At 42.3% G+C, this 12,506-nt stretch overlaps 1 protein-coding gene across 6 annotated transcripts in view; it reads left to right on the forward strand.

Moving 5' to 3' along the window:
- Window positions 1-12,506, forward strand: part of LOC108003627 (protein nubbin-like) — a 109,792-nt gene that overhangs the window by 89,163 nt on the left and 8,123 nt on the right. The window lies entirely within an intron of this gene.

Consider the following 12,506-nt stretch of genomic DNA (forward strand, 5'->3'; position numbering starts at 1 on the left):
GCATTTCCATCGGAAGAGAAGGTTCTTTGTTATTCGGATCGAGGGGGTGACGAGAGATGGACATTCGTTTCGAATGTCGACGAAATCGAATTCCGTGGCGCGGATTTTCCGAGGAGATTTCCAGATTTTTATCGTCCTATATCCACCCGTGGAACGTCCCGTAAACGGAATATGGTGATTCGACCCACCACTGTTGACGCGATCTTGGCCCCTTCTGCTCGCTCCACTCTATTCATGAGTGGATGAACAGCCTTGATTCCTTCTTTCATTGGTTATATAGCGTGTAACATAAAGTAACGTAACGTGTTGTAACGTGATAGCACGAGAAAGTTGAAGATTGCGAATGAATCGAACTAATCGCCAACACAAATAATCAGAATAATTTTTAACAGCGAAGATTATATCGATTCGATCCTTACTTTTATTTGTACACGCGATAAAATAAGTATCGGCGAAGGAAAATAAAGATTTCAAAACGGTTTAAGGAAATTTATCGATCAGATTTCGAAAGATTAAATACACAAGTCTGCTAGAAGTGATGAGTGGAGAGAATGAGAGAAAAAAGAGAAACGTTCATCCCTACATTTCGTTCCATCCTTAATATATACGATTAACTCGTGGAGTGGGCCTCGCATATTATTGCATACACACACACACACACACACGTATATATATATATATATTTATACACCGTACACTGTATTAGAAACTCGCGAAAGAGAAAAGAAACTCATCTCCAAGATTAAATTAATTCGTGACTAATTCCGATCGGGCTATAAAACAGTTTACCTCTGTAAGTTTTATCATCGACAACATATTAATCGACTCTTGCCTGCACGTCGTCATAATTCTTCCCTCAACCCCCCCTCCTCGCTCTCCCTCCCCCTCCCCCTTCCAGGAATATCGTCCTTCGTTTCGCCGCGGAGATGCAATTATCCGTAATTTTCCTATATCGAATTGATCACCGCGAGCATATTGGAATCTAAGCGAGCCTATACAGCTCGGCGTGCCGGATGGAAAAGAGAACGACACGAAAGCACGCGTTTCCTCGCGCGGGTTGCACGCGAGGTTGGTCGCGCGTGCAGAAGACAACGCCGCGCTAGCCGGCAAATCGCGTAAGGGGAAATGAAAACGAGTATAGAGAGGATTTCTCGGAATGATGGAGGGTCCGAGAAAACGAGGAACACGCGGAGGAACGGGCCTAAGTCGAACGAAGAGCCGGCCTCTAGCTCGAAGACGAAGCGTTTTCTTTCTTCGGCATATTTCTCACGAGGCTCGCCTCGAGGACGACTTCCGTTTCGCCTTTTTCTTCCAACCTCCCCCCTCCCACTCTCTCTCTCTCTCGGGGAGAGGGTCAAGGGAGGGGAGGATCGGGATCGGGAGTGGTGAAGTGGTTTCGATCGATCGTGGGATTGATTCGAGTTCGAATTTAAAAAAAGAGAGAGAAAGAAAGGAAAGGAAGGAAGAACGATTGAGAAGGGGGAATTTAACACGGGCAAGATGGTCGGTTTGTTTATGAAAATGGCATTCTTCGTCGAGGTCCGGTGGGTGTCGACGCCATTGTTGCTCGCGTTGGAGCGAGCGAGATGGACGTTAGCAATTAGCAATTAAACCAATAAGTGTGCAATTGGTGATTCCATTAATGGGACGTACGTTCCCACAGAAGGCGAACGCCGTTTTTCGCTCTGTCGACAGTTCCTCTCGCGCGATGATCCCCAATTGCTTCGAGAACGTATAATTAGTAGACGTAGAACGGGTTCGCTCTATCTCCATCTCTCTCTCTCTCTCTCTTTCTCTCTCTCTACTCGATCCCTCGACACGATAGAGTTGCCGAGAGACCGCGAATTAGATGTCTAACAATTTGTCAAATATCTATTTGATGTTCAATGGGACTCTGAATCGTTTCTTATCTTGAAAAGGGATTAAAGAGGAAAAAAATTGCGAAAAGAGAGAATCGTCCAAAATAATTAGAAGCGTTGAACAAGAGAAAACGCACACGAGTGGAAACTTCGATTGTAGGGGGAAGAGAAGGGGAAATGTTGGCGGCGAACGTTTAAATAAATTCGTGTGGGCGATCGAATGGGCTGCCGATGGATACAACGCCGTCGTGTCCCACGCGTCGATTCTACATTAATTAAACGATCAATATTTATTAAGCTTATTACAGGACACGGCGTAGTATTAATTCGATTCCGCGGACAAACGGTGGGGCCCGTATTTCGCTTAATAGGCGCCATATTGTTCCTGACGACGCAATAAATATGGACGTGGCCAAATGAAGACGATAAATTGTCAAACGCCCCCGCTCACGGTGCTGCCTCCTGTTTCTCCACCCTCTCTTCAATTTCTCTTCCCCTCTTTAATTCTCTCCCCCTCTTTTTTTTTTCCTTTCGCCTTCTGACCGACGACAAACTGTTTGTCAAAATCGTTTAAAAATCGTGTTTTTTTTGTCCTCCCTGTATGGACAGGATGGACTATTAATTAAAGGGAGATATTAAAGTCTAATTACTTTAATTACTCGATCGTTTCCTTAAGTAAGATTAATTCGATGGTGGAACAATGGAAAAAGTTGAAATCGACATTTTTTTCTTCTTCTTCTTCTTCTTCCTCTGCGGTTTCCTCGTTAGGAAAAAAGTATCGTTTATATCGAATCATGGAGCCATTCAACAACCCCTGCCACCACCGGGTTTCCGGTTCTACTTCCTGGATCGCTTATTATAATCAATTAGCGATCGACTATCTACCATCGACTACACGAGACGCTGTATTCTAAGGGTGCAACCCTCCTCATTTTTTTATACACCAGACTACAATAGCTTCGAGGGGGTGGCTCTGCAACAGGCTGATGAGTAGTCGGATCCTTCCGCCAGTTTTTTTTTTATCCTCGATCCCCGCTCTTTACTTTCAACAATATCTCGTTTCTCGAATATCTTTCATTTTGATAATTTTTATTTCTCGAATAAGAATATCTCGCAGAATGTTGTATGCTTTTTCGGGAAAATTATTAATTATTACATTTATCGTTTGTGGAATAAATATATATTAGAAGAGAGAAGAACACTGACAAGAAAGAGAAAATGGGCAGAATATCGGTTTTTCTCGCGCCCTTCCCCGAGGATCTTTTACGCTTCTGGGGAAACCCGATAGCCGCCATCAGCCATTAAGCCAGGGCTGTGGAAGGGATGGTGGAAGGGTAAGAGAGAGTCAGTGGAACAATGGACAGGGAGAGGGGATCTCTTGCGCGCACGTCGATGGAAAAAAAAGGCCTTAGATGTTGCCAGTGGATGGAAAGTGGATGGAAAAGAAATTCTTCTCGCTTGGAGAATAATAATTCGAAAACGTTGTTAACACCGTGATAATTTCTCTCAAACTTCTCAAAATTTCTTAATGGAAATGGAATCTTTCTATCTCAAACAACGTTGTCTCTGTATTTACGAAATAGACGATCATTCCTGCTTCGACGGATAAGAAAGACTGGATCGTCTCTTGCCTCGAAAAACGAAAGGAGATTCCGCGACTGTGTAATTGTCATTTTGCGAGGGAAACGGTGGCCATGTCTAGACGGTGGATAATTGTGGAAAAAAGGAGAAGGGACGATGCGAGCAGGTAAACGACGCCATCACAGCCGAGCACGAAGTGCGCGAGCGCCGTTATAGCCTCCAATGGGAGTGATTAAATGTATTATCGGGGGCTCCACCATTCCGGCACGTGTTGATGTTTCTCGTTAATTTCATCTGTCGTGCGAGATTTTCATCTTAATCCTTCGCAGGCAATCTGGATTATTTTTCTATAAAATTTCCATTTTGGGATTTTTATTCTCGATAATAAATCTTGTAATATTTCATTTTATTGGGGATTTATAAACGTTTAATTAAATTTGGAATTTCTTTAATGCAATTCAAAGTCGATAATAACTTTATTATATAGTTGTGATAAAATTAGATAACAAGATAAAATAAAACAAACAGACTATCCATCGTGGTTTTCTTGTTATATAGAACGAATACCAAGCTCGATTAAACGCGTCTCGTGACGAAAGTATGGCCCTTCTATATCCTAGAGAATTTCCTTTCCGCGGAGGAAACTCTTTGGGGTGGATGGAGTCGAAGCACGATCGGCCGGAAGCTAATAAAAAAAGCTCTGCTGCAGCCCGATAAGCCTGAGGGTATTTCACACTCGGACTGCTCTTGTATCGTCCAAGGACGCTAATGTACCGTTATTTAACTCGGTTAGGTGTCCTCCCCCTTAGGAGGAGTCTGTTCTCGCGAACAGCTGAAAAACCGGGGGTGCTCGTTGTCCCGTGAAAACACTGTGGGGGCGGTGACACGCATAAAATAGCGGCCAAACCCCATTTATAGAACGTCAGGTGCTCGTCACTTTATTCCGGGGGAACCGTTTGCATGACCGGCACACTTTACCTTCACCCTTGTTGATTAATGAAACTCCTGTAGCTGTGATTTTAACTCATTGTTAATTAAACTTCTTAATTCTCGTGAAGGAAGAATTAATATTTCATGCATCGGAATCATTTGTTTGTTAAAAAAGAAATCAAGAGTAACGTTCAAGAATTTTAGAGTGGACAAGTTTATAAAAGACTTATATACTTTTCTATGAATTTTTAAACTAGGTCGTAACACGGTTACTTTATCAACAAAAAACGTTATTTGGCAATGATAGAACAAATAAACGAACGCGATAATAGATTCTTTCGTTGTGGAAACATTCATCCTTATCCAATATTTCTCTTTAAGAGCTCGAAACATATCTCAAAATCATCAACGACTAAATTTTCTCAAACGTTTAAATATTTCCCTGGAAAGTAATATCGTTCATTCATCGATTTATTGCTAGAAGAGAATTTGCAACGATAGGATCGTGCCGCTTTAAGCGTCTTTTCAGAAATCATTGTCAGCTTGGGAGGATGAATATCGATCGGGTAAGCGAGAGCACGTGCCAGCAGCCAATATCTGGCGAATATGTTAAGAAAAGTCGCATACATCGGGGTCAGTACAGCGTGAAAATAGAATGTAAAGTGTTCGCAGCGCCGGCCTTAGGCGCAATAGGGGTGGCTTCCATCGGGGGTTGGTTTGACGTGTATGACGTGCCGGCCACGTGACCTGCCTGCCAACCCGGCAATCACTGCCCCGCACTACGCCGGACGAATCTTAAATATGGGATATTCAAATAATCTTCGCCACTTCCCTTCTCCTTTCCCCCCCCTCCCCACGGTTTCCGTTTCCCTTCTGACCGTCCGTTCTCTTCCAACCCCGGTGCGGTTTTCCTTAACTCGTGACAGGTTAGCGTGAGCATGGAAGTTCCTTAGTCGGGAAAATCTTCTTTGGGTACAATCTTTGGGACAAATATATGGGATCGGGGATTTTCTCTCTCTCTCTCTCTCTCTTTCTCTCTTAGCATCGTGCCCCTATAAAAAATATGGGAGAGAAAATTTTGCAAGCTATCGTCCTGTGCTTTTTGATATCTTTTCCATTGGGCGAGGCGAGTAATTGATAGCGTTTCATTATTGCTGGTCGAAGTTTTTACGATCATTACATGATTTGTTGCTCGCGTGCGCGACAATAGTTTCAGCGGACACTTAATATTAGCTATCTTCGCGAATAAAACGGAATGTCTCGTAACGCTTCGAAAGAATAAGGAATTAAAAGAAGCGTTTTAGAGATTATTGAAACATTAAATTGCATACGTGCGTATTTATAGTTTATTATTTCGATGATCTCCGGTATATATCTTTTTAACTGTGTGAAAATCGTCACCGCGAATAAAAGTGGTCGTAAAATCTTTTCAATATGCGAAAACAAAACAAATTCCACGCGCTTTCTTTAAACAAAATCTTCATGGCAACTCGGCGCAAAAGAAAAATATCCAATAAAGAATCGCGTGATAGGTAGAAATGGAAATATAATTATTGTATAACGGGGAATAATTAGAACCGAACTCGAGCTCTCTTTCTTCCTTCTCCCAATACTCGAGAAAGAGAGAGAAACGCGAGTTTCTTCGTAAACCTTTATGTCCAACGTTGTTACAATTCTCATGTGTACATTCGTTCAACCGTGATATCCATCACGCTAATGTACCAATTAAAGCAAATTCCCCGCAATTACCGCAACGGGACGAATGCTGAAGTTGGCCAGTTTCGAGAATGGCGCGGAATTCCATTTTCCACCACCTTCGTATTCAGAGAGAGAGCCAGAAATCGAAGGTTGCGAAGATGAGGAAACGCGAAAGATCGTCGATAGCACGAAGTGGTCAGCACGAAAGCTCTCACACCGTGCCATACATCACTGCCAGCAGCGGGGGTGCCGGGAGCAAATGGAGTTAGAGCGGCAACTGTGGCAACTCCCTCGCGGAAACCCTCGCTTTTATATGCATAGTCTCATTTCCTTATCGGAAATTTACGGTGGACGTGGCCTCCGCCATTTTTCTTATCGCGAGTACGACGCACTTTTTAATTGCCTCCTCTCCCGTAATTGCCTTCTCTCGTTGCGTTTCTTCCCCCCCGCAATCCTCTTCTGTTTGTACTTCTCCCTTTTTCCCTCCTCTCCAATTTATAATTCCACGTTGTAAATTATAAAGTGGGATATTTGGGATCGGGAATCGATTTTCTCATCTCTCGCTCGTTCATTTATAAATGTCCAGTGCGAATATAATTATAGATATATAATTCCTCTGCAGAAGCAGAAAATTTAGAATACGCGAGGAAATGTTTAATAAGAAGCATGGCGCGTTTATGATAAACAGATAAAAAGAAAAAAGTTAAAGATAAAGATAAAGTAATGCATGTAAAAAAAAACGAAATAGAGGTAAAACTGATAAAATAAAGATTAGATAACGTAGAATACATAATAAAACAAACAAATATAAAAAGTAGATAATATAGATAAATTTTTTTCACGAAATATATATATATATATAATAAACTATATATATAATATCGATATAAAATAATATCGATAATTAATATCTTACTTACATAACATGCAGAATAGAACGTGCAACCTTGTATCAAAAACGACACGAGATTTCTTATAAAAGATGCTAGAAGATATTACAATCGTTCGCAAAAATTGAGAGGGGAGGGGAGAAAAAAGAAAAGAAGAAGAAGAAGAACGTATCGTTTCGAAATTTTTTTCTAGTTCGTTTTTTATAACATCTAGAACCATCTGCAATCGCAGATTGCATCTCGCCTATGCACCGTTATGCATAGCATGAAGAGTGTAGACGGAGGAATTAAAAGAAAAGAAAGAGAAAGAGAAAGAATGTGTGTTTCTCGTTTCGAGAGCACGTGCCAAGGGTCTGTCTCGATTTCATTATAACGGTAGCTGTCGATGACGACGATCAGCATCGACTGGTCTGCTATCCAGTCGACTATTTACCGATCCTGCATCTGTCCCGACCCACGTTCGAATAATATCTCGTTTTCACCGCTCCTAATGGCGCCATGTGTCCGAGAATCTCACTCTCGTCCCTTACCTGCCTCTTAATTTCACCCGATCGTCGAGTTTCCAAGATCGATATCCCTCCAGAGTTTGCGCTCTGTTTTGTGATTCGGGCGGAATAAATTCGACGCACCGCTGCCTCTAATTAGGAAAGTGGAAGCGTCATTAAAACAGTGTGCGAACAACTCTCAGGATGTAAATTCCTCGGGAAGATAATCGTTTGGAACATGTGTTTTTTCGGTAATCGAGGTTGCCCATCTTTCTAATTAATTTCCCCGCCTCGAATTTTCAAGCATTCTCTCTTCGGATGGATGGAGGAACTTGTGCCGTTCAAATTTTCTAATATCAAAGATCTTGTTTGCATGAAAATCCTCCAAAATCCAAAGATTTTCATTTTTAGTTCTCTCTTTTCCAACATCTCAAAAGAATTGGAATCTAAATCTAAAAATTTAAATAAGTAACCGTCATGAGAAAGAAGATATTCAAAGATATTTCGTGGAATCATCTTTGTTTATCTCGAAAAAGATTGAAGATTTTAGAAATTAATCATGGAAATACTTGCGTATATATAAATTATCGTAAGAGAGAAAAAAGCTTCGACGAATTCTTCCGTCTTCTATAATTTCTCTCCACAATCTCGCAAATTCCATTAAAGTCGTTTCACGAAAGAACCATGCGTACGGAAGGAAGGAGCGGGATTCACGCGTGTGCGTGCGCGTGCGTAGACGAGTTAGAGTGAGAAAGCGAGAGGGAGAGGAAGGCCACGTGCCTTTGGTAGCACGCGACCAACCTAACGGTTTTAGACTCACCCCACACGTTGCTCGAAAACCAGTCCACCCCTTCTCTCTCGTCACCCTTGCCGAACCGCCGGCACCGCTGCTTCAAAACATACGCCAATGGAAACTGTTATTCCATTGGCTCGTGGATCTAGCCCCCTCGTGCCTTCCCCCCTTTTTTCAAAGCGAATCCGCAGCCTACAATCAGTATTCGAGCCTTAACTGGCTCGATTCCTGCAAATTCTTCGTCACTTTACCTAGAAGGAAAAAGAAATTGGTCCATTAAGGGGATTAATCTTTCACAACACTTCTTGAATACAACAAAATTTTAAATTTACATCTTTCGTATTTCGATTATACATATTATTATATGAAGGTCTCAAGAAATTTACAAGGAAGGAGATTTTAACGATTTTCAATGGTCTGATTGAATATCTGCCAAACGTGGAATAGAGAAGGTTAATAGAAATCTCAACTATGGAATTAGATATCCATTTATCGATTATTCTTGAAAATGAATTCGGGAGAAAACGAGGAAAATCTCGATTCAATGCTCGTCGAGTCCGCCATGCATGAAAACGGAGCAGGCAAGCATAATCGAATGATGTAAGGCCCTAATAAAATCGTAAGTCGGTTGACAGGCGGTGCACGTAGCGCGGAATAATGGGCCAGACATTCCTCCCCCGTAGACAAGGGTGGTTGGTTCTCATTGTCATACGTTCCCTTACGTAAGAATGGCGACGAAGAAACGGCGCAGATGCCGTTTAGACATTCTGGCTGCCTCGTGTGTTACGCGGGACGAAGATGGAACGAGACTTAATGCGATCTTAGCCGCTGCGATGCAGCCAGGTAAATCGAGAGAGCTCTTTCGATTCGTTTCTTTTCGCTTCGAGATTTTTTTTTTTCTTTTCTTACAACGCAATAAGTAATTTTGAACAATAGAAAATTTCTTCTTAATCCTCTTAATATAATTTCCTTTTAAAATTTACAAACCTAGAAGTTTGATCAGAAGAAGAAACTATTTTCTGATTATAATAATGTTACGTTCGTTAAGGAAAATAAGTAATGCGAATTCAAGAGAAATTGATTATAAATTTATCGAAATACATTCGAATTTAACGTTTATTTACGATCAAATTCGATTATTGCAACGATCACGATTGCAAGAGGAAAAAGAAAATCATCTAACTTTACACCTATGCATTGTATCTGAGCAATACAAAATTCACGATCACGAAAGAGGCTATCCTCCACGTTCGTTCGGAGGACCGTTACGAATCGAGCGAAAGTACATCGACGGTGGGAAAGAGCGTGGAAAAGAAAGAAGCGTCGAAAACAATGTAGAGGGATAGGGTAGAAAGCCGAGTTTGAGGTAAATTGAGCAAAAGGACGGCCGCGATTGAGAGAGGGCCGATTCGAAGGCGGGACAGGGGCGGTTGGGGAGCGGAGGGTGCGTGGAGCGAGGGATGCAAGCGCGAAATCGGGTAGAGCCGTGAAAATAACGATTTCTCTCCTTTGTGGTGCCGTTCGTTAAATCAAGAGGAGCCGGTTTCACCGGGAGAAGTCGCAAGACGAAGATTCATTCGAGGGGAGGAGGAAGGAGAGGAGGGAGGAGAAGGGGGAGATTCGTGCATGGGTGTTCGTGACTCGTCGATATTTTTCCCGAACGTCGAAAAGAATCGATATTTTATGTAGATCGCGAGAAAAGGGCAACGTGCCCTTCGTCGTTGGCTGGCTATTCTCGCCTGGACGAACAAAAACATCGGTTGATCCCACGCGATCGAGGATCGAGAGAGGAAGAGAGAGAGGAGAGGAAGAGAAAAAGAGAGAGAGAGTGGATGGCGAAAGCTTTGTTACGCAGCAGAATTCATCTGAAGAAAATGGAAGTTCGTGGCGATTGTTGCGTCGCGGAGAAGCCGTTATTCATCCGATGCATTCCGTTGAATTAGATAGAAATATTCAACGTGTCGCCTGAATGGGCTTGCATGCTTTGCAATGAATGAACTTTCGTGTACCTGTAACGATGGAATTGTGTTTCCTCGTTTCCTTCGATTTTTGGACCAAGATATATTAAATATATCTTAAATATATCTTTAAGAAATCGTTGACGAAGACACGCGAAAACATTAAACGATGTGCAAAATTTTCCATGCGATAACAATTAAATTCTTTCATCGTTAAAAATATTCCACGTGGTGTTTCAAATCTTCCAACGACAAGAACTGTTCATATGAAAATCTGTATCACAAAAATTAAGAACATTCTCTTCTCTTTTACATCATTTTGTATTTAATATTTTTTTACATACGGCAATAATAATTTACGAATAATTCAATCTAATCTAATATCTAAAAATGATTATCCGTAGAAGAAACACATGTTTTCCAAAAAATCTTCCTTCAGAAATTCCTCCATTTCAGGTGTCTCATTGTGCCAATTTTATCACCTGACGTACATGATGCGTCTCGATTCTTCCCCGAAATCTGAAATCTAACTTTACAAGACGAAGGTCAGGTCGGTGGCCGATTTTCCCTCCACTCGTGGAAAAAGGGAATAGAAAGGGAAAAAATGGACGATGCGCCGAAGGTCGCAGGATTTCCAATCCAGCTGCACAGCCGGCAGAATGGATTCTGTTGCGTGTGCGTGCAGGATAGGATCCGCGTGGAGACGTGGGTGGGTGATGGATAGACGGTCACCGTGTCACTCGTGCGAACGTTAAACGGGCCTCAATAGTTGGAAATTGCATGGGCACCAGCATTGTCAACGACCCCATTTCGGAAACGGCACCTAGAACTGCCTCTCTGGTGTATGCAGATGCGGGACAAAGAAGATTCGAGATAGGACCTCGATCGATACAATACGAATTTTTGGTGTGAATGCAGCTGGAAAGTCGTTAACTTATTATCGAGCGGGGGTAGGTGGAAAGTACGAGCTTCCCTTTTTTTCATTTCGAGATGATTTCTCGTATCTTGCGAAGCTTGTAATATGTGAAGTTTGAATTTTCGAATCTTTTCCAGGATCTTCGTTGAAAAAAAAACGTTGCATCCAACGTTTCTTCCTTCAGGATCCATTCTCTCTCCTTGTCTCCTCCCGATTCCATCGATCTGTTCCAGAAGCTTCGTTCGATGCGCTTTTTTTCAAACTTGTTTGAGAGAGCACCAATCGCGTTGCAGTTTGCGACGATACCAAAGAAGAGAGAGAGGAAGAAAGAGTGAGAAAAATATGAAACGGTTGCCTTATCTAGGTAGTGGATAAGTTCACACCTGGTGCCTCGTAGGTAGACTTTCGTCGATAAACGTTATTTTCTATTTTTTTTTTTTTCTCAAAGTCGCAGAGACGTTCCAAAAGGGTGGAAAAATAGGAACCGACGGAATTCACCCCAAAAAATCCTTTCTCCCCTCTCCATTCCTCTTCCTCCTTCTTTTTTAGCGGTAGCTTCTCACGGGCGGGAGAGAAAAAAAGCGTAATTTCCGATGAAAAGAGGGGAATCGACGATGCAAATTCAGGGATGAAAAGGGAAACCAATGCGTTCGCGCGCATGTGTGTGTGTGTATCTGCTTTTTGCGTTTTATAAGCGTTACTCGAGGGTAGGAAAGATGGAAGGTAGGGTGTAATCAGCCGTTCAACGAAAACGAGGACGAGTAACTGAAATTTTATAGGGAATCCACCAATACGGGAGCTCTCTCGGTGTCTAAGGCCTGTTCTACCTGACCTGTCGTCGTCTTTTTTCTCTCCACCGTTTTTTCTTCTTCTTCTTTTTTTTCCACCGTTTCAGGGGAATCCACGTCAGGTATGAAGGGGAGGCACACAGATGCGGAGGAGCGAAAATCGGGGCGAGCCACGAGAAACTTTTGCGTCGAATTCACGGGATTCACAGGATTTTGAAATTCTTTTTTTCTTCCCTTCTTCTCTCTCCTTCTCTGCTACTCGTTTCGTCCCACAGTAGCGAGCATCCCCACCTGCGATCTCGGGCTTTTTTTACGAGCGTTTCGCGACCGTTTATCTCTATTCCTCGACTCCTCTCCTCGATCCTTGTCCCGCCATCGATGGGAAAGTTCGAAATGGCTAAGCGACTTCCTTTCTTTCCACGCGCTTGGTTCACTGACCTTTCTTGTTCTCGCGCCTTTTCTTGTGCACCCTTGTGAAACAGGAATTTAGGAAAAATTTAAGGAATCGAAATTTCTCAATCTTTATTACCGTCTCATCGTCAATCAGCGAACTAGATGAAAGATCCTAAATTCAATTCTACATTCAGCCATATCCCTTTAAAAACGAA

Source organism: Apis cerana, linkage group LG4 (assembly GCF_029169275.1).
Source record: "Apis cerana isolate GH-2021 linkage group LG4, AcerK_1.0, whole genome shotgun sequence".
Lineage (NCBI taxonomy): Eukaryota > Metazoa > Arthropoda > Insecta > Hymenoptera > Apidae > Apis > Apis cerana.